The following is a 23,570-nucleotide window of genomic DNA, read 5'->3' as shown; positions in this document are numbered from 1 at the left end:
ATAAAAACCACACTGCAACACCTTAGCTGCTGTTCTTTCTCCTGCAAAATGTCCTCCATAAGTGGAGCCATGGCAGTCCCATAAGACTTCCCTTCCTTCTTCCTCTGATATGCATCTTCTGAGTATGCCATCCGAACATTTTTTGAACAAGTATGGTTCGTCTCAGATGAAGTATTTGGCATCATTTACCAATTTCTTCCTTTGATGCTTGTTAAATTCCAACGGCAAACTCCCAGTGGCCTTGAAGTTTGCTATGTCTGCAAACCAGGGTGCTTTGTGAATTACCATGAGTTGTTCATCAGGAAAGCACTCATTTATATGTGTGCTTTGTGTGCTTCCTTCTTCACATGGTATCCTTGATAAATGGTCTGCCACCTTGTTCTCTACACCCTTCTTGTCTTTGATTTCAATGTCAAATTCCTGCAACAAAAGAACCCATCTAATAAGTCTTGGTTTGGATTCTTGTTTAGCAAGTAAGTATTTTAAAGCTGAATGATCAGTGAAGACAATGACTTTAGATCCAATGAGATAGGATCTAAATTTGTCAAATGCAAATACTATTGCCAAGAGTTCTTTTTCAGTGGTTGTGTAATTCCTTTGGTTATCATTCAAGACTTTACTGGCATAATAAATCACATGTACCAAATTGTCTTTCCTTTGTCCTAACACTGCCCCAACAGCAAGGTCTGATGCATCACACATCAGTTCAAAAGGTAAGTTCCAATCAGGTGGGGCAATGATAGGTGCAGAGGAAAGTTTTTGCTTCAAAAGTTCATAGGCTAGCATGCAATTTTTATCAAATACAAAGGGTGTATCAGAGACAAGCAAGTTACTCAAAGGTTTGGCTATTTTAGAAAAGTCTCTAATAAACCTTCTGTAAAAGCCAGCGTGTCCCAAAAAACTCCTAACTGCCTTGACATTACTTGGTGGAGGTAGTTTTTCAATGAGTTCCACCTTAGCTCTGTCCACCTCAATGCCTCTATTAGAGATTTTGTGGCCAAGGACTATTCCTTCTGTGACCATGAAATGACACTTTTCCCAGTTTAATACTAGGTTGGTCTCTTGGCATCTCTTAAGCACCAAGGCAAGGTGGTGTAGGCAGCTAGGAAAAGAATCTCCAAACACAGAAAAATCATCCATGAAAACCTCAATAAATTTTTCAATCATGTCCGAAAAGATGGACAGCATGCATCTTTGGAAAGTGGCAGGTGCATTGCACAATCCAAAGGGCATGCGTCTATAAGCAAAAACTCCATATGGACAAACAAATGATGTTTTCTCTTGATCTCTTGGATCAACTACTATCTGATTATAGCCTGAGTATCCATCCAGAAAGCAGTAGTAAGCATGTCCTGCAAGCCTTTCAAGCATCTGATCCATGAATGGGAGTGGGAAATGATCTTTTCTGGTGGCTTCATTGAGCTTCCTGTAGTCTATGCACATCCTCCACCTAGTGACAGTTCTTGTGGGTATGAGTTCGTTCCTCTCATTTGGCACCACAGTTATGCCACCTTTCTTGGGAACTACATGGATGGGACTAACCCATGGGCTATCAGAAATGGGGTAGATTATCCCTGCCTGCCATAACTTCATGACCTCCTTTTGTACCACTTCTTTCATGACGGGATTCAATCTTCTCTGAGCTTGAATGGAGGGTCTAGCATCCTCTTCTAACAAGATTTTATGCATGCATATGGATGAACTTATCCCCTTCAAATCAGCTAGGGTCCATCCAATGGCATCTTGATGAGTTTGTAGCACCTTGATCAATTCTTCTTCCTGTTCTTGGCTCAGGGCAGAGCTAATGATAACAGGATGGCTCTCATCACTACCCAAGTATGCATACTTGAGATTAGGGGGCAATGCTTTGAGCTCAGGTTTTGGTGCTTCCTTCTCTTCTTTCACTCTCTCTGCCATGCTTGGCATGGTTGTTTCAGCAGCCTTGATGTCACTAACTTCAATATCCTTGGTGAACTCCTCCTCTGCCACTTCCTTTGTTGTTTCCTCAAAGGTTTCTTGTACTGCAATGTCCACTACATCCACCTTCATGCATTCCTTTAGTGATTCTGATGGATAGCTCATTGCCTTGAATACGTTAAACACCAATTGCTCATCATGTAGTCTAAGAGTGAGTTCACCCTTTTGGACATCTATGATGGCTCCAGCAGTAGCCAGGAAGGGTCTTCCCAGGATTATCGAAGCTTTGGCTTCTTCCTCCATATCTAACACCACAAAATCGGCAGGAAATATAAAATCTCCCACTTTCACCAACAAATCCTCAACTATCCCATGAGGGAATTTAAAAGTTCGATCTGCCAATTGCAGGGCCATTCTTGTTGGTTTGGCTTCCTCAATCTTCATTCTTCTCATCATTGTTAGAGACATCAAATTGATACTGGCCCCTAAGTCACACAAGGCCTTCTCCACCATGACTTCTCCTATGATGCAGGGGATTTGGAAACTGCCTGGATCCTTCAATTTCTGAGGCAATTTGTGTTGAATGATGGCACTGCATTCTTCAGTCAACAACACAGTTTCATCATTTCTCCAGCTTCTCTTCTTGGTCATTAATTCCTTTAAGAATTTTGCATAGAGTGGCATTTGCTCTATTGCCTCAGCAAACGGAATGTTGATTTGAAGCTTCTTGAAAATCTCCAAGAATCTGGAGAATTGGCCATCCTTTTCACTTTTCATCAAACGTTGAGGATATGGTGCTTTGGGTGTATAAGGCTTCAAGACCTCTTTTTCTTTTTCTTTTGTTGCAGACGGTGTAAAAGATTGTCCCTGTTCCTTGTCTCTCACATTTTCCTTTGCTTCATCCTCTGTGGTTTCCTTTGAGATCTCCTTTAGCTTCTTTCCACTTCTGAGGGTTATGGCCTTACATTCTTCCCTTGCAATAGCCTTGGCAGCATGAGAAATGCTTGGCCCAGGGGTTTGCTTAGACAAATACCCAATTTGATTTTCTAGCTTCTGGATGGCAGCTCCTTGGTTATGCAAGTTAGAATTTACTTCTTCCTTAAAGGCTTTCAATTCGGTTATGTCTTGACCCATGGTTGCAAGCATTCCTTCTATCCTGTTTAATTGATCTTGAAATTGTTGGTTCGGATTAGGTTGGGCAGGTTGATTATTTTGGCCATGATATGGTGGTTGGGAGTAAGTGTTTCGTGTGGCTTGGTATGATCTTTGGTTGGAGTTTTGGTATGTGGAATTGTTATGTTGGTTGGGGTTGTAAGGTTTGTGGTTTTGTGGTTGGGTTTGCTGGTTTCCCCACCCAAAGTTTGGGTGGTTTTTCCAGCCTGGGTTGTAAGTGTTGGAATGTGGATCATATGGTTGCCTTTGTTGATTTCCCACATAGTTGGCCTCTTCCCAATCACCTCCTTCAGTGCTTAGTTCCTCTTGATCTTGTGTGTGTATTGCAGCCACTTGATTTGTTTCTAATTTCCTGGTGAGCTCTGCTAGTTGCTTGGCAAACACCTTGTTTTGGGCTAGAATTGTATCAACATGGTTCAGCTCCATGACTCCCTTAGTGTTGTGTCTCTCTGAAGCATAGTAGTACTCATTCTCAGCCACTGTCTCAATCACTTCAATGGCTTTTTCCACAGTCTTTTTCCTGTTCAATGAACCTCCTGATGAATGGTCTACAGCCTTCCTTGATTCATAAGAAAGTCCATCATAGAAAATATGCAATTGCACCCAGTCATGGAACATGTCTGGTGGGCATTTCCTTGTCAAATCCTTGAATCTCTCCCATGCCTCGTAGAGAGTTTCACCATCTTGTTGTCTAAAAGTCTGAACCTCAGATCGAAGCCTATTGACCTTTTGTGGGGGGTAGAAACGTGCCAGAAACTTGCTTTCCACCTCATCCCAGGTTGTTAGGCTCCCCCTTGGGAATGATTCCAGCCACTTAGCTGCCTTGTCCCTAAGTGAAAATGGGAACAAGAGCAGTTTATAGGCATCTTCCTGGACTCCATTGGACTTCATAGTGTCGCAAATTCTCAGGAATTTTGTGAGATGTTGGTTTGGATCTTCATTAGCACTCCCACCAAATGAACAATGATCCTCCACCAGTGATATTAGCTGTGGTTTGAGTTCAAAATTGTTGGCCTGAATGGGTGGTTTCTGAATGCTGCTACCACAATTCCCAGAGGTTGGGTTTATGTATGAACCAAGAACCCTCCTCTCGGGAATGGCATTGTTTCCATCAGCTCTCTCATGATTGTGAACTTCTCTTTCCATGTTGAGATATAGAGCTTGCTCAAAATTGTCCTCAGATTCTCCTTCAGATTCTTCTTCTCTCAGTACTCTCTTTCCTCTTGCTTCCCTTCTAAGTTTATGAAGGGTCCTCTCTGGTTCGGTATATGGAGGAGTTGATGTCTCTCCTCTCCTACCTGTCATACAAGAACACAGCACAGGCAACAAACAAGTGAAATACTCTTGGTTAATGGAAGAGTATGGTTAGAGCAGTTGAGGAATTAATTCAAATAGTTAGTGGGTCAGTGAGTTAGTTGCTTGAATTTAAAGGCATAAAGAAAGAAAGCAAGTAACAGAGTGCATAAATTAAAATTCAACAAGTAACTTGAACTGAATTAACAAAACAAGAAAAATGCTCAATCTAGTTAACTTCCAATTTGAGAATTGTCAATCGAAAACCAATCCCCGGCAAGGGCGCCATAAACTTGATGCTACGATTTTAGAAAATTGCACGATCGGCGAAAATTCCCTTCCGGCAAGTGCACTGGTTATCGTCAAGTAAAAACTCACAATAGAGTGAGGTCAAATCCCACAAGGATTGGTTGAGTGAGCAATTCGGATTACAAGTGTGTTCTAGTTGAGCGGAATCAAGATTTAGATGAAATTGCAGAATCTTAAATTGCATGAATTAAAGAGCGAGAAGCTAAATTGCTGAAATTAAAAAGGGATCGGGGTGATTGCATGAATTTAATTGCAGAATGTAAAGAGAAAGTGGTAGATCAGAAAAGGGGAATTCATTGGGTTTCAGAAGATATTGAAATCTCCGAATCAAAACATTTTTATCCCTTCCTCAACCAATGCATTCATTAAATTTTGCTTGGCAATCTTATATGATTGGATCCCAATCCCTTGGCTCACCAATTCTCTCTAAAAACGAACAAATTCCCAATCCCTTGGTTTAAATGTTCATAAGAAGAGATGATGCTCGATCACTGATTATACCACACAGTTTCATGAACCACAATTTGGTAGGATTACATGTCACAATATCCATCCAAACCCCAATCCAATTCACTGTGAGAAAGCTTCTCTAGCATGAATCCTCCATTCCTTTCCCAAGGTTCCGAAGGATTCTAATTATGGATAGTTTCTTTCCCAAGACAACTAACCAATGGAATTAGATCGAGAAGCTTTCTAACAAAATTCAAGAGAAAAGATTGAAGAAGAAGATAAAAACTATTATTGATTCATTGAATTACAATAGAGCTCCCTAACCCAATGAAAGGGGTTTAGTGAGTCATAGCTCTGAATTCAATTACAAAAGTGTGAAAACTAGCAAAATGATCCCCAAAAAGTCCCCTCTAACTTAAATTCTATCCTATTTATACACTTTCTAAATTGAGCTTCTGTTGTGTTTCTTGGGTTTTGAGGCCTTTCCCTGATTTCCTTTTGCTTTGGGTTTATGATCCATAATCCTGATGAGGCTGCTGATCCAATTCTGTAACATTCATTGAGCCAACTTAGTGATAATCAAGTAATGACACATGACTCAACAAATTGAAATTCCAGACTCATCAATTCTTCAGGCCCAATCCCATAAACCATGATATTCAATTGGGTTTCATACCAGAGTATGTTTAAGTTAATGTTTGTGCTCAAATGCTAACTTAAACTGCAATATCTTTGGCCCAGAAACCTTTTCAATTAGTGGCGTTTAAGTTGCAGTTTAAGCTTAAACTGCAACTTAAACGCCAGACACTTCCAGTGATGCCTTTTGTGGAAGCACGTTTAAGTTCCAGTTTAAGCTTAAACTGGAACTTAAACGTTGGACACTCCTGGAGGTGGAATGGTCGAACACGTTTAAGCTTCAGTTTAAGGTTAAACTGAAGCTTAAACGTGGAAATGGAAGAAAGCAACCCAGGAGTGTGAAAATGTCAAACACGTTTAAGCTTCAGTTTAAGGTTAAACTGAAGCTTAAACGTGGAAATGAAGAAAGCAACCCTGGAGGAGAATTTGGTCGAACACGTTTAAGCTTCAGTTTAAGGTTAAACTGAAGCTTAAACGTGGAAATGAAGAAAGCAACCCTGGAGGGGAAATTGGGTCGAACACGTTTAAGCTCTAGTTTAAGGTTAAACTTGAGCTTAAACGTGGAAATGAAGAAAGCAACCCTGGAGGGGAAATTGGGTCGAACACGTTTAAGCTCCAGTTTAAGGTTAAACTGGAGCTTAAACGTGGAAATGCTCCCTGGTGCATTTCTCATTCTGGCGTTTAAGTTCCAGTTTAAGGTTAAACTGGAGGTTAAACGCCACTTTCAGCTTTTCTCAGCTTTCAGGATTCTGGCGTTTAAGCTCCAGTTTAAGCTTAAACTGGAGCTTAAACGCCACTTTCAGCTTTATATGGCTTGGCAGTTTAAGTTCCAGTTTAAGCTTAAACTGGAACTTAAACTCCACATGTGATATTCAAGCTTCCTTTATTGATTTTACTGCTTCCTTGCCTAGCCTCTTCTTCCCTGAAATCATCCAAACAACTGCATCAAAGTCTTGCAAAATTTCATGAGAAATCTTCCATTCATAGCATTCAAGTAATATAACTAAAAACTCATGGAATTTGCATCAAAATCATACTGTTTGGATGGTTCATTGCTTTGTTGTTCATTTAACCATTCTTGGTTACTTTAAGCTCAAGAAAATGCATAAAACAACTAAAACTAACAGAAAAATGCTAGTGAAACTAGCCTAAGATGCCTTGGCATCACATATTGAGTGGTTACACATTTTAACCACTAATTTTGTTCATTGTGTGTTATATCTCCTTCTATGATTGTGATATTGGTTTTGCTTGATTTTTTATTTCCAATGTTTGATGTTGTGATTGCATTTATCATGATTGAGGCCATTTTTTGTATTAAACTCACTCACCTATATGGACTTACCCTTGCATCTATCTTTGTTAACCCCTTTTAAGCCTCTTAATTCCCTTTGTTCTAATTGTTAGCACATCACAACCCTAAGCGGAAAACCATGAATTACCTTGAATTGCATCTTTGAGTAGCTTAGGTTGAAGAGTGTGTTTCATTTAAGTGTGAGGGAACTTTTGGGAAACATTGGTAGTGGATGAAAAAGTTTGTATTGAGTATGCATTGAAAAAGAAAAAAAAGTTTAGAAAATGGGTGCACATTCATGTATCAATTTGTTTTAACCATATGCATTTGTCCTAGAAAAAGAAAAAAATGGAAAAATAATAAGAAGGGACAAATGTTGCCCCAAAGAAAAGATAAAAAATGAATAAGAAATGCATATGTGGACTTGGATGAAAAAGAAGCATGAATGAGTAAAAAAGGTGTGATTATGGGAAGTTAGGTTGCATATTTTGTTATTTGGTTAATATAGGTTGAGTGGAGCACTTGAGCTAATCAAAGATCCAATTCCTTCGTCCACTTAGCCATATTTATCCTACCTTAACCCTAACCCCATTACAACCTTCTAAAGACCTCATGACACTTACACCCAAATATCACATATTTGTTGATTATTAGATGAAAAGCAAAACCTTGAAAGCATGATTAGGAGGAGACTTGAGTGGTTAAACCCTAAAATACCGAGCGTTTAGAGTGTATACACACCTAGTGAGGGTTCAATTACTCAATTCTATGTTTCCACTTCTCTCATCATGCATTCTTGCAACTTGCTTAATTTTGTTGAGTTGAATCAATTCTCTAGATTTTGGATGCATTGGATTATTTTCTCGCTTGGCCCTATTTGTCTATACTTGCTTGGGAATTTGATTGTTTGTTTTTTCTAATTTAATATAGATACTATAGATAGATATATATAGTATATACGTATTTGCATGCATATAGATAGTTGCATTTAAGAAGTTGATTATCCTTTTTTTATCCTTCTCCTTGTTGGTTTAGCATGAGGACATGCTATTGTTTAAGTGTGGGGGAATTGATGAGTCCATATTTTCCGATATATTTTGGCTTGATTTGAATGGATTTCATCATATAAACCTACACTTAAGCACTCAAATAGCATACTTTTGTGTTTGGTCCCTAATTTGAACCTAAATGTGAAAACATGCATTTTTGTGCTTGAAATGAGGAATTTAATTCCACTTTTTTTCCATTCGACGCCATGACAGGTTTGTTGAATGATTTCAGGCCTTGGAGGCAAGAATGGATAGCCAAAAGTGGAAGAAAGCATGTACAAGGGAGAACACATGGAGAAAACAAGGAAAAGCACACACAGCGACATGTGCGTGCGCACAAGTGCCTGTGCGTACGCACAGGAGGATTTTTAGCCAAGTGTGCAGACGCACACATCTGTGCATGCGCACAAGTCCCTGCACGTAATTGTATTAATGAAACATGTGCTACGTGATTTTTGAGGCCTCTTGGCCCATTTTGCAAGGATTGAAGGCTGAATTGGAGTGCTATATCAAGGGGAATTCAACACTTATCAAGGGAGCTCACTTGTAGGGGAGAAAACACATAGTAGGAGTAGTGTAGTGTAGTTTTGGGTTTTGCTCTTGGTGCACGAAATTGTGATCATCAACAATGGCGCCAAAAAAACTTGGTAGTGCTCTCAACGTAAATCACACTTAGTCACAACTCCGCACAACTAACCAGCAAGTGCACTGGGTCATCCAAGTAATACCTTACGTGATTAAGGGTCGATCCCACGGAGATTGTTGGTATGAAGCAAGCTATGGTCATCTTGTAAATCTCAGTTAGGCGGAGAATAAATGTTATGGAGTTTTCAAATAAAAAATAAAGCAGAAAATAAAGATAGAGTTACTCATGTAATTCAATGGTGGGAATTTCAGATAAGTGTATGGAGATGCTTGTCCCTGTTGGATCTCTACTTTCCTACTGCCTTCCTTCAATCCTTCTTATTCCTTTCCGTGGCAAGCTGTATGTAGGGCATCACCGTTGTCAATGGCTACATCCCATCCTCTCAGTGAAAAAGGTCCAAATGCTCTGTCACAGCACGACTAATCATCTGTTGGTTCTCGATCATGTTGGAATAGAATCCCTTGATTCTTTTGCGTTTGTCATCACGCCCAACAATCGCGAGTTTGAAGCTCGTCACAGTCATTCAATCCCTGAATCCAACTCGGAATACCACAGATGAGGTTTAGACTTTCTGGATTCTCATGAATGCCGCCATCAATCTAGCTTATACCATGAAGATTCTGATTAAGGAATCTAAGAGATATGCGCCCAGTCTAAAGTAGAACGAAAGTGGTTGTCAGTCACGCGTTCATAGGTGAGAATGATGATGAGTGTCACAGATCATCACATTCATCATGTTGAAGTGCAACGAATATCTTAGAATAGGAATAGCTGAATTGAATAGAAAATAGTAGTAATTGCATAAAAACTTGAGGTACAGTAGAGCTCCACACCTTTAATCTATGGTGTGTAGAAACTCCACCGTTGAAGCATGGCCGAATGGCCAGCCCCCAAACGTGATCAGAAGACCGAATGGTCAAAAGACCTTACAATCAAAGACACTGAATACAATAGTAAAAAGTCCTATTTATACTAGACTAGCTACTAGGGTTTACAGAAGTAAGTAATTGATGCAGAAATCCACTTCTGGGGCCCACTTGGTGTGTGCTTGGGCTGAGCTTGAGATTTACATGTGCAGAGGCTTCTTTTGGAGTTGAACACCAAGTTGAAATATGTTTTTGGCGTTCAACTCTGGTTCGTGACGTGTTTCTGGCGTTTGACTCCAGAATGTAGCATGGAACTGGCGTTGAGTGCCAGTTTACGTCGTCTAATCACGAATAAAGTATGGACTATTATATAATGCTGGAAAGCTCTGGATGTCTACTTTCCAACGCCATTAAAAGCGCGTCATCTAGAGTTCTGTAGCTCCGGAAAATCTTTTTCGAGTGCAAGGAGGTCAGAATCGAACAGCATCAGCAGTCCTTTGTCAGCCTTTTATCAGAGTTTTGCTTAGGTCCCTCAATTTCAGCCAGAAATTACCTGAAATCATAGAAAAACACAAAAACTCATAGTAAAGTCTAGAAATGTGAATTTAGCATAAAAACTAATGAAAACATCCCTAAAAGTAGCTAGATCTTACTAAAAACTACCTAAAAATAATGCTAAAAAGCGTATAAATTATCCGTTCATCACAACACCAAACTTAAATTGTTGCTTGTCCCCAGGCAACTGAAAATAAATTAGGATAAAAAGAAGAGAATATACTATAAATCCCAAAATATCAATGAATATTAATTCTAATTAGATGAGCGGGACTTGTAGCTTTTTGCTTCTGAACAGTTTTGGCATCTCACTTTCTCCTTTGAAGTTTAGAATGATTGGCATCTATAGGAACTTAGAATTTCATATAGTGTTATTGATTCTCCTAGTTAAGTTTGTTGATTCTTGAACATAGCTACTTTTATGAGTCTTGGCCGTGGCCCTAAGCACTTTGTTTTCCAGTATTACCACCGGATACATAAATGCCACAGACACATGACTGGGTGAACCTTTTCAGATTATGACTCAGCTTTGATAAAGTCCCCAGTTAGAGGTGTCCAGAGCTCTTAAGCACACTCTTTTTGCTTTGGATCACGACTTTAACCACTCAGTCTCAAGCTTTTCACTTGTACCTGCATGCCACAAGCACATGGTTAGGGACAGCTTGATTTAGCCGCTTAGGCCTGAATTTTATTTCCTTGGGCCCTTCTATCCATTGATGCTCAAAGCCTTGGATCCTTTTTACCCTTGCCTTTTGGTTTTAAAGGCTATTGGCTTTTTCTGCTTGCTTTTTTTTTCGGAAGCTTTTGCTTTTTCTTGCTTCAAGAATCAATTTTCATAATTTTTCAGATTGTCAATAACATTCTCTTTGTTCATCATTCTTTCAAGAGCCAATAATTTTAACATTCATAAACAACAAGATCAAAATTATGCACTGTTCAAGCATTCATTTAGAAAACAAAAAGTATTGTCACCACATCAATATAATTAAACTAAATTTAAGGATAATTTCGAAATTCATGTACTTCTTGTTCTTTTGAATTAGAAATATTTTTTATTTAAGAGAGGTGAAGGATTCATAGAATTATTTATAGCCTTAAGACATAGTTATTAAATACTAATGGTGACATAATAAGCATAAAAACTGAAAAACAGAAAAATAAGAACAAAGAATGAATCCACCTTAGTGATGGTGGCGCTTTCTTCTTGAAGAACCAATGATGTCCTTGAGTTCTTCTATGTCTCTTCCTTGCCTTTGTTGCTCCTCCCTCATTGCTCTTTGATCTTCTCTAATTTCATGGAGAATGATGGAGTGCTCTTGATGTTCCACCCTTAATTGATCCATATTGTAACTCAAATCTTCAAGAGAAGTGTTGAGTTGTTCCCAATAGTTGTTGGGAGGAAAGTGCATCCCTTGAGGCATCTCCGGGATTTCTTGGTGATGAGCTTCCTCATGCGTCTCTTGGGTTCCATGAGTGGGCTCTCTTGTTTGCTCCATCCTTTTCTTAGTGATGGGCTTGTCCTCCTCAATGGGGATGTCTCCTTCTATGATGACTCCAGCTGAGTAACATAGATGGCAAATAAGATGAGGAAAAGCTAGCCTTGCCAAGGTAGAGGGCTTTTTGGCTATTTTGTAGAATTCAAGGGAGATGACTTCATGAACTTCTACTTCCTCTCCATTCATGATGCTATGAATCATGATGGCCCGATCCACAGTAACTTCAGATCAGTTGCTAGTTGGGATGATGGAGCGTTGGATGAACTCCAACCATCCTCTAGCCACAGGCTTGATGTGCAGTCTTCTTAATTGAATCGGCTTGCCTTTGGAGTCTCTTTTCCATTGAGCTCCTTTAACACATATGTCCATAAGGACTTGGTCCAACCTTTGATCAAAGTTGACCCTTCTTGTGTACGGGTGTGCATCTTCTTGCATCATGGGCAAGTTGAATGCCAACCTCACATTTTTCGGACTAAAATCTAAGTATTTCCCCCGAACCATTGTAAGATAGTTCTTTGGATTCGGGTTCATACTTTGATCATGGTTCCTAGTGATCCATGCATTGGCATAGAACTCTTGAACCATCAAGATTCCGACTTGTTGAATGGGGTTGGTCAGAACTTCCCAACTTCTTCTTTGAATCTCATGTCGGATCTCCGAAAACTCATTTTTCTTGAGCTTGAAAGGGACCTCAGGGATCACCTTCTTCTTAGCCACAATCATAGAAGTGGTCTTGATGGGCTTTGGAGATGAACCTTTCCATCCCCCATGACTCGGAGGTAGAAGCTTTTATCTTTCCTTTCCCTTTTTTAGAGGTTTCTTCGGCCTTAGGTGCCATCAATGGTAATGGAAAAACAAAAAGCTTATGCTTTTACCATACCAAACTTAGAATATTGCTCACCCTCGAGCAAGAGAAGAAAGAAAAGAAGAACAAGAAGAGAAAATATGGAGGAGAGTGGAGAAAGATGTATTCGGCCAAGGTATAGGAGAGGGAGTTGTGTTGTGTGAAAATTAAGGAGAATAGAGGGGTTTATATAGTAAGGGGAGAGGGAGTATGTTTGGCTATTTAGGGTGGGATTGGGTGGGAAAGAAAATTTGAATTTTGAAGGTAGGTGGGGTTTATGGGAAAGAGTGGATGGATGTGAGTGGTGAAGGGGGTAATTGGGAAGAGAGATTGAGGTGATTGGTGAATGGTTTTGGGGAAGAATGTTTATTGGAAAGAAAGGATGAATGTTGAGAAGAGGAGAGAATGTGGTAGGTGGGGATCCTGTCGGGTCCACAGATCCTGAGATGATCCTGTAGTGTCCACAGATCCTGAGGTGTCAAGGATTTACATCCCTGCACCAATTAGGCATGTACAATGCCTTTGCATGCAATTCTGGCGTTTAAACGCCGAGGTAATGCATGTTCTGGGCGTTCAACGCCCAGCTGCAGCATGTTTCTGGCGTTGAACGCCAGTTTCATGCTTGTTTCTGGCATTCAGCGCCAGCTTTCCTCAAGGTATATTCCTGGCGTTTAAACACTAAGATGCTGCTTGTTTTTGGCGTTCAACGCCAGATCCATGTTCTGTTCTGGCGTTAAACACCAGTAAGCTCTTCCTCCAGAGTGTGCTTTTTCTTCTGCTGTTTTTTATTCTATTTTTTATTTTAGTATTTATTTTGTGACTCTACATGATCATGAACCTAATAAAACACAAAAGAACAATAAAATAAAAAATAAAATTAGAGAAATAAAAATTGGGTTGCCTCCCAATATGAGCTTCTTTAATGTCAATAGCTTGACAGTGGGCTCTCATGGAGCCACACAGGAGATCAGGTCAATGTTGTAGACTCCCAACACCAAACTTAGAGTTTGGATGTGGGGATTCAAAGTTTGGTTGTGGGAGCTTTGTTTGACTCTGTACTAAGAGAAGCTTTTCATGCTTCCTCTCCATTGTTAAAGAAGAAGATCCTTGAGCCTTAAACACAAGGTAGTCCTCATTCAATTGAAGGACTAATTCTCCTCTGTTAACATCTATCACAGCTCCTACTGTGGCTAGGAAAGGTCTTCCAAGGATGATGCATTCATCCTCCTCCTTCCTAGTGTCTAAGATTATGAAATCAGCAGGGATGTAAAGGCCTTCAACCTTTACCAACACATCCTCTACCAATCCATAAGCTTGTCTTACTGACTTGTCTGCCAATTGTAATGAAAATATGGCAGGCTGTACCTCAATGATCCCCAGCTTCTCCATTACAGAGAGTGGCATAAGATTTATGCTTGACCCCAGGTTACACAGAGCCTTTTCAAAGGTCATGGTGCCTATGGTACAGGGTATTAAGAATTTGCCAGGATCTTGTCTCTTTTGAGGTAAGGTTTGCTGAACCCATGTATCTAGTTCACTGATGAGCAAGGGAGGTTCACCTTCCCAAGTCTCATTACCAAATAACTTGGCATTCAGTTTTATGATAGCTCCTAGATATTGAGCAACTTGCTCTCCAGTTACATCTTCATCCTCTTCAGAGGAAGAATAGTCTTCAGAGCTCATGAATGGCAGAAAGAGGTTTAATGGAATCTCTATGGTCTCTATACGGGCCTCAGATTCCCGTGGGTCCTCAATAGGAAACTCCTTCTTGCTTGAGAGACGTCCCATGAGGTTTTCCTCATTGGGATTCACATCCTCTCCTTCCTCTCTAGGTTCGGCCATATTGATTATATAATGGCCTTGCACTCTCTTTTTGGATTTTCTTCAGTATTGCTTGGGAGAGTACTAGGAGGGGTTTCAGTGATTTTCTTACTCAGCTGGCCCACTTGTGCCTCCAGATTTCTGATGGAGGACCTTGTTTCATTCATGAAACTTAAAGTGGCCTTAGACAGATCAGAGACTAAATTTGCTAAGTTAGAGGTATTCTGTTCATAATTCTCTGTCTGTTGCTGAGAAGATGATGGATAAGGCTTGATATTGCTGAGCCTATTTCTTCCACCATTATTAAAGCCTTGTTGAGGCTTTTGTTAATCCTTCCATGAGAAATTTGGATGATTTCTCCATGATGAATTATAGGTGTTTCCATAAGGTTCACCCATATAATTTATCTCTGCCATTGCAGGGTTTTCACGATCATAAGCTTCTTCTTCAGAAGATGCCTCTTTAGTGCTGTTGGATGCATTTTGCCATCCATTCAGACTTTGAGAAATCATGTTGACTTGATGAGTCAAAATTTTGTTCTGAGCCAATATGGCATTCAGAGCATCAATTTTAAGAACTCCCTTCCTTTGAGGCGTCCCATTATTCACGGAATTCCTCTCAGAAGTGTACATGAACTGGTTATTTGCAACCATGTCAATAAGTTCTTGAGCTTCTGCAGCCATTTTCTTTAGGTGAATGGATCCACCTGCAGAATGGTCCAATGACATCTTAGAGAACTCAGATAGACCATAATAGAATATATCTATCATGGTCCATTTTGAAAACATGTCAGAAGGACATCTTTTGGTCATCTGTTTGTATCTTTCCCAAGCATCATAGAGGGATTCACCATCTATTTGTTTGAAGGTCTGAACATCCACTCTAAGCTTGCTCAGCTTTTGAGAAGGAAAGAACTTAGCCAAGAAGGCCGTGACCAGCTTATCCCAAGAGTCCATGCTATCTTTAGGTTGAGATTCTAACCATGTTCTAGCTCTGTCTCTTACAGCAAAAGGAAAAAGCATGAGCCTGTAAACTTCAGGATCTACTCCACTAGTCTTAACAGTCTCACAGATCTGCAAGAACTCAGTTAAGAACTGGTAAGGATCTTCTAATGGAAGTCCATGAAACTTGCAGTTCTGTTGCATTAGAGCAACTAATTGAGGTTTCAGCTCAAAATTGTTTGCTTCTATGGTAGGAATTGAGATGCTTCTTCCATCAAACTTTGACGTAGGTGTGGTATAATCACCAAGCATCCTTCTTGCATTATTGTTGTTAGGTTCGGCTGCCATCTGCTTTTCTTGTTCGAAAATTTCAGCAAGGTTGTCTCTGGATTGTTGTAATTTAGCTTCTCTTAGTTTCCTCTTCAGAGTCCTTTCAGGTTCTGGATCAGCTTCAACAAGAATTCCTTTTTCCTTGTTCCTGCTCATATGAAAGAGAAGAGAACAGAAAAAGAAGAGGAATCCTCTATGTCACAGTAAAGAGGTTCCTTATTATTAGTAGAAGAAAAAGGGAATAAAGAAAGGAGAATCCAAACACAAGGTAAGGATAGGGGCAGTGATTTGAGATGAAGAGAGGTGAAGAGAGGTGTTCGTAAATGAATAAATAAATAGGAAAATATGAGAGAGGGAGAAATTTTCGAAATTAAATTTTGAAAAGGAGTTAAATGATTTTCGAAAATAAAGATAAGAAATGAAATTAAAATTAAAATTTAAAATAATTAATTAAATAAAAAAAGAATTTTTTTGAAAAAGAGGGAAGTATTTTCGAAAATTAGAGAGAGAAAAGTTGTTAGGTGGTTTTGAAAAAGATAAGAAACAAACAAAAAGTCAAATAGTTAGTTGAAAAAGATTTGAAAATCAAATTTGAAAAGATAAGAAGATAAGAAGTTAGAAAAGATATTTTAAAATCAAATTTTTGAAAAAGATAAAATTTTGAAAAAGATATGATATAAAAGATAAGATAAGATAGATTTAATTTTTAAAATTAAAATTAATTACTTGACTAATAAGAAACTAAAAGATATGATTCTAGAATTTAAAGATTGAACCTTTCTTAACAAGAAAGTAACAAACTTCAAATTTTTGAATCAATCACATTAATTGTTTAGCATAATTTTCAAAAATTAAGATAAAATTAAGAAAAAGATTTTTGAAAACTATTTTTAAATTTTCGAAAATCATAAGATAAAAATGAAAAAGATTTGATTTTTGAAAAAGTTTTGAAAAGATAGGATTTTTAAAATTGAAAATTTGACTTGACTTATAAGAAATAGCTATTTTTTAAAATTTTTTTGAATAAGTCAACTCAAATTTTCAAAAATTAGGAGTAAAATAAGGAAAAGATAATTTTTTGATTTTTGAATTTTTAATGAAGAGAGAGAAAAACACAAACATGACCCAAAACATGAAAATTTTGGATCAAAACATATGATGCATGCATGAACACTATGAATGTCAAGATGGACACCAAGAACATTTTGAAGATCATGATGAATATCAAGAACATATTTTTGAAAAATTTTTGATGCAAAGAAAACATGCAAGACACCAAACTTAGAAATCTTTCATGTTTAGACGCTATGAATGCAAAAATGCACATGAAAAATAATAAAAGACACAAAACAAGAAAACATCAAGATCAAACAAGAAGACTTACCAAGAACAACTTGAAGATCATGAAGAACACTATGAATGCATGAATTTTCGAAAATTGCAAGAACAAGATGAATATGCAATTGACACCAAACTTAAAACATGACACAAGATTCAAACAAGAAACACAAAAGGAAGTAATGAATTCAAAGTCCTTAATCAAAATTCCAGGAATCATACCAAGTTAGCCTAAAGCTTGATGGCCAGCCAAGCATCAGCATACCATTTTGAAACTCTAGAATTCATTCTTAAAAACTCTGAAGGATTTTTTGAAAATAGAGGGAGAATTTTGAAAAATATTTTTGAAAAATTTTTGAAAAGAAAATAAAAAAAAAGAAAATTACCTAATCTGAGCGACAAGATGAACCATCAGTTGTCCATATTCGAATAATCCCCGGCAACGGCGCCAAAAACTTGGTGCACGAAATTGTGATCATCAACAATGGTGCCAAAAAAACTTGGTAGTGCTCTCAACGTGAATCACACTTAGTCACAACTCTGCACAACTAACCAGCAAGTGCACTGGGTCGTCCAAGTAATACCTTACGTGAGTAAGGGTCGATCCCATGGAGATTGTTGGTATGAAGCAAGCTATGGTCATCTTGTAAATCTCAGTTAGGCGGATAATAAATGTTATGGAGTTTTCGAATAGTAAATAAAGCAGAAAGTAAAGATAGAGTTACTCATGCAATTTAATGGTGGGAATTTCAGATAAGTGAATGGAGATGCTTGTCCCTGTTGGATCTCTACTTTCCTACTACCTTCCTTCAATCTTTCTTATTCCTTTCCATGGCAAGCTGTATGTAGGGCATCACCATTGTCAATGGCTACATCCCATTCTCTCAGTGAAAAAGGTCCAAATGCTCTGTCACGGCACGGCTAATCATCTGTCAGTTCTTGATCATGTTGGAATAGAATCCCTTGATTCTTTTGCGTTTGTCATCACGCCCAACAATCGCGAGTTTGAAGCTCGTCACAGTCATTCAATCCCTGAATCCTACTCGGAATACCACAGACAAGGTTTAGACTTTCCGGATTCTCATGAATGCCGCCATTAATCTAGCTTGTACCACGAAGATTCTGATTAAGGAATCCAAGAGATATGCGCCCGGTCTAAAGTAGAACAGAAGTGGTTGTCAGTCACGCGTTCATAGGTGAAAATGATGATGAGTGTCACGGATCATCACATTCATCATGTTAACGTGCAATGAATATCTTAGAACAGGAATAGCTGAATTGAATAGAAAATAGTAGTAATTGCATTAAAACTTGAGGTACAACAGAGCTCCACACTCTTAATCTATGGTGTGTAGAAACTCCACCGTTGAAAATACATAAGTGATGAAGGTTCAGGCATGGCCGAATGGCCAGCCCCCAAACGTGATCAGAAGACCGAATGGTCAAAAGACCTTACAATCAAAGACACTGAATACAATAGTAAAAAATCCTATTTATACTAGACTAGCTACTAGGGTTTACAGAAGTAAGTAATTGATGTAGAAATCCACTTCCGAGGCCCACTTGGTGTGTGCTTGGGCTGAGCTTGAGCTTTACACGTGCAGAGGCTTCTTTTGGAGTTGAACGCCAAGTTGTAACATGTTTTTGGCGTTCAACTCTGGTTCGTGACGTGTTTCTGGCGTTTGACTCCAGAATGTAGCATGGAACTGGCGTTGAGCGCCAGTTTACGTCATCTAATCACGAATAAAGTATGGACTATTATATAATGATGGAAAGCTCTGGATGTCTACTTTCCAACACTGTTGAAAGCGCATCATTTAGAGTTTTGTAGCTCCAGAAAATCTATCTCGAGTGCAGGGAGGTCAGAATCCAACAGCATCAGCAGTCCTTTGTCAGCCTTTTATCAGAGTTTTGCTCAGGTCCCTCAATTTCAGCCAGAAATTACCTGAAATCACAGAAAAATACACAAACTCATAGTAAAGTCCAGAAATGTGAATTTAGCATAAAAACTAATGAAAATATTCCTAAAAGTAGCTAGATCCTACTAAAAACTACCTAAAAACAATGCCAAAAAGCGTATAAATTATCTGCTTATCAGCTCTCTTAGGGTTTCAATTAGGTTTTGTAGAATTTTATACTTGACGTTCTGAATTTTAGATTCTAGCAATTTATTTGGTAAGTATTTCTTTAATTGTATCTTTTAATTACAATACTTGTTCTACACATTCTTCTATTTTACTTTCTTTTATCAATATATGCTTGGTTTTGCAATTTTGATGTTCTTGTTAATGAATTTGATATTGATGCTTACTTTATGTTTTTTTGAGTTGCCTTTATTGATTTTGATCATTTATGGTTCATAGCTTTTATTAATTTACCAATTTTGCCATGTTTTATGTTTATGCCCTCTATGTGTTTGATGAAATGCCAATTGTAGTTATAAGGTAATTTCCACCGCTTGGCTTGGGGGAAATGAGTATATGGGTTACTAGAGCCATAATGTCCAACATTTAGTGATAATTCTTGGGTTGTTAGTTGTTATTGTTTCCACTAACGCTAGCTTTTTACTAAAGTAATTAGTAAGTTAGCTAGGATTTGTGGATTGATAACAATTATGCTCACTTGGTTTATCCTTCGATGTTAAGGGTTGACTTAATGAGATTAATCCATCATAATTATCATAGTTGTGGTTATGGCAAGGAAGGGATTCCATAACTCATCCCAAGTCAAGGTTTCATTTATGTTTTGAATCACCTTTTTCATCACTTTATATCTTTACTTGTTTATATTACACGCATAGTTCTTTTATTCCTTTATTACTTTATTAATTACAATTTTGTCTAATTCTTTTATGTCCTTATTTCTTGCTTTCAATCATTGAAAACCCCTTTGCTTTCTCACAACCGAAATTGTGCGCTCATTGGCATTAGTTCCTAGGGAAGACGACTCGGTAGTCTAAATACTCTCGGTTAATTTGATTTGATTTGTGACATCTTTAGGATTTTAATTTGATATTGGTCAATTGTTGGGTTTGGAGCTAAACTTGCAATGTCAATCCTATTTTTAGTGCGAAAATATAAACCTACACTTTTGGTCATTGTTAAAAAGTAATATTATCAATCCATACAATAGACAGAGCTCCTAACCTTAACAGTGGAGGTTTAGTTGCTTAGGATTCAAAGAGAAAACTAAGATTCGTAAAAACTGTAAATTGTAGAATGAGGTCGAAGAGAAGATAAGAGCCAGATGGGTTGATTCTTTTCTCTTTTATATCTAATCCTAATTAATGTAAAATATATTTCCGAAAACTAAATAATATCTTTTCTTAATTATCAAAATAATAAAAGTTTAAATCAAAACTTAATAATTGATCTGTGCAGGCCTTTGGACGAGATTGAGGACCACCAATTGCACTAGGGTTGGCGCCAAACTTGGAAGAATCCAAGTTTATCGTGGACTAGGCAGAGGGTTCTTCCTTGGAATTGTTGGTTGTGGCGCCAAACTTGGAAGGATCCATGTTTGGCATGAAGGTTGTGCGTGTATGCCTTCTTTGGCTCTTTATGCTGGCGCCAAACTTGACAATGATCAAGTTTGGCGTGGAGCCTCATGCATGCATTCTCCTTGGGGATTCTTGGTGGCCCCAAACTTGGTGAATCCAAGTTTAGCGTGGAGATGGCCGAGTGCACTTCTTGTGATAATGGAGTTGGCACCAAACTTGGAAGAATCTAAGTTTGGCATGGAGGTGGCAGCAAGCTCTCTGCATTCTCCATCCTTGACTCCAACTCTGTGAAATTCGTCCTGAAATAAACAGAATTATACACAGCTCAAAGTAGCATTCATAGTGTCTAAAATATATTAAATCTTGATTAAACCTAACAATTAAATGAAAATTCACTAGGAAAAGACAGAGAAGATGCTCACGCATCACAACACCAAACTTGAATTGTTGTTTGTCCTTAAGAAACCAAAATCAGTATATGATTAAGATGTGAATTTGCATGAGAGGTGAGAGCTCAGTTATGTTCATGTCTCTTTTTGAAGTGGGGTTTATCTATTGTAATTCTGAACAGTTTTGGCATCTCACTCTCCTTTGAATCAGAGGAATGTCATTATCATTTAGAATTAGAATTCGAGTCATATTTTGAATTCTCTGATCTTTATACTTCAGTTTAATCCTTGAACATAGCAGATATCCTTTAATTTTCAAGTAATTGGTGCTTTGGACCTTGAGCCTAGCCGTGACTTTAAATGTTCTGTCTCAAGGGTTAATTGACACGAGAACACCACAAGCACTTAACTGGGGAACTCTCTTGAAGTTCTGATTTTTCTTTAAGCTACTCCTAGACAGTTGTGCTCAAAGCCTTTGGCATACTCTGCTAAATGTATTTGGTCTCGAATCTAAATATTATGTCTTAAGGATTGCTTGACACAAGAAAACCACAAGCATATGACTTGAAAAACAACTCTTTGAGCATTTAATCATGTTTGACCTCCCTAGTCATTGATGCTCAGAGCCTTGGACCTTGCTTTTTATTATTTTCTATGCTGTTTCTTTTTGCTTTAAGGATTAACTTTCACTAACTTCAGAAAATTCATAATAGTTCTCTAAACTCTTGTTCCTTATACTTCAACATCCCTTGATTCAAATTCAAACATGCACGGTTCATGTCATTGATGAGCGGATAATTTATACGCTTTTTGGCATTGTTTTTAGGTAGCTTTTAATAGGTTTTAGTTACTTTTTAGTATATTATTATTAGTTTTTATGCAAAAATCACATTTCTGGACTTTACTATGAGTTTGAGTGTTTTTCTGTGATTTCAAGTATTTTCTGGCTGAAATTGAGGGACCTGAGCGAAAATCTGATTCAGAGGCTAAAAAAATGACTGCTGATGCTGTTGGATTCTGACCTCCCTGCACTCGAAGTGGATTATCTGGAGCTATAGAAGCCCCATTGGTGCGCTCTCAATTGCGTTGGAAAGTAGACATCTTGGGCTTTCCAGAAATGTGTAATAGTCCATACTTTGCTCGAGATTTGATGGCCCAAACTGGCATCCAAACTCTGGTCAAAGACCCTTTTCTGGCGTAAAACGTCAGAACTGGCACCTAAACTGGAGTTAAACGCCCAAACTGGCACCAAAGCTAGCGTTTAACTCCAAGAATGTCCTATGCATGTGAAAGCTTCAATGCTCAGCCCAAGCACACACCAAGTGGGCCCTGGAAGTGGATTTCTGCACTATCTGCACTTAATTACTCATTCTCTGCAAACCTAGGTTACTAGTCTAGTATAAAAACTACTTTTAGAGATTCATTTTGTACCTCATGACATTTTACATCTGAATTTGTATCTTCTACGGCATGAGTCTCTAAACCCCATGGCTGGGGGTGAGGAGCTCTACTGTGTCTCGATGGGTTAATGCAATTATTTCTGTTGTCTATTCAATCATGCTTGTTTCTATTCTAAGATATTCATTTGCACTTCAACATGATGAATGTGATGATCCGTGACACTCATCACCATTCTCAACTTATGAACGCGTGCCTGACAACCACTTCCGTTCTACCTTAGATTGAGCGTGTATCTCTTGGGTTCCTGGTTCACGAGATTGATTGCGTCTCCTGACAACAGAGTGTTCAAATTCGTGAAACCAGAGTCTTCGTGGTATAAGGTTGAATCAATTGGCAGCACTCTTGAGATTCGAAAATTCTAAACTTTGTCTGTGGTATTCCAAGTAGGATCTGTGAAGAGGTGACTGTGATGAGCTTCAAACTCACAAATGTTGGGCGCAGTGACAGTGTGCAAAAGGATCAATGGATCCTATTCCAGTACGAGTGAGAACCGACAGATGATTAGCCCTACAAAACCCGTAGTTGGACCATTTTCACTGAGAGGACGGATGGTAGCCATTGACAACGGTGATCCACCAACATACAACTTACCATGGAAGGAGCCTTGCGTGCGTGAAGAAGACAACAGTAGGAAAGCAGAGATTCAGAAGACAGAACATCTCCAAAACCTCAACCTGTTCTCTATTACTGCATAACAAGTATTATTCATTTCATGTTCTTTTACTTTTTACAAACAAAACTCTTTTCATTATAATCTCCTGACTAAGGATTACAAGATAACCATAGATTGCTTCAAGCCGACAATCTTTGTGGGATCGACCCTTACTCACGTAAGGTATTACATGGACGATCCAGTGCACTTGCTGGTTAGTGGCACCGAAGTTGTGAGAAGTGTGAATCATAATTTCGTGCACCAAGTTTTTGGCGCCGTTGCCAGGGATTGTTCGAGTTTGGACAACTGACGGTTCATCTTGTTCTTTAGATTAGGAAGAATTTATCTTTTTGGTTTAGAGTCACTAACTTTGAGTCCTTTATTTTCTTTTCAAAAAAAAAATTTGTTTCTTGTTTGAGTCTTGTGTCAATTTCATGTTTTAATTTTTCTTAAAAAATTTTCAAAAATATATACATTGTGTTCTATCTTGATCTTCAAGTTGTTCTTGTTTATTTTCCTTGTTTGATCTTTAGTTTTTCTTGTTTTGTGTCTTTCCTTGTTTTTCTTGTGCATTTTCGAATTATTAGTGTCCAAAGTATAAAAATTTTTAA

At 38.3% G+C, this 23,570-nt stretch overlaps 1 non-coding gene across 1 annotated transcript; it reads left to right on the top strand.

The window, feature by feature from the left end:
• Positions 1-3,706: 3,706 nt before the first annotated feature.
• Positions 3,707-3,810, top strand: LOC112699594 (small nucleolar RNA R71). Its single transcript, XR_003152539.1, has one exon. It is a non-coding gene; the product is annotated as a small nucleolar RNA R71 (small nucleolar RNA).
• Positions 3,811-23,570: the final 19,760 nt, after the last annotated feature.

This window comes from Arachis hypogaea, chromosome 6, assembly GCF_003086295.3.
Source record: "Arachis hypogaea cultivar Tifrunner chromosome 6, arahy.Tifrunner.gnm2.J5K5, whole genome shotgun sequence".
Lineage (NCBI taxonomy): Eukaryota > Viridiplantae > Streptophyta > Magnoliopsida > Fabales > Fabaceae > Arachis > Arachis hypogaea.
Note: the sequence above shows the minus strand (reverse complement) of the source record. Positions and strands in the feature narration are given on the sequence as shown.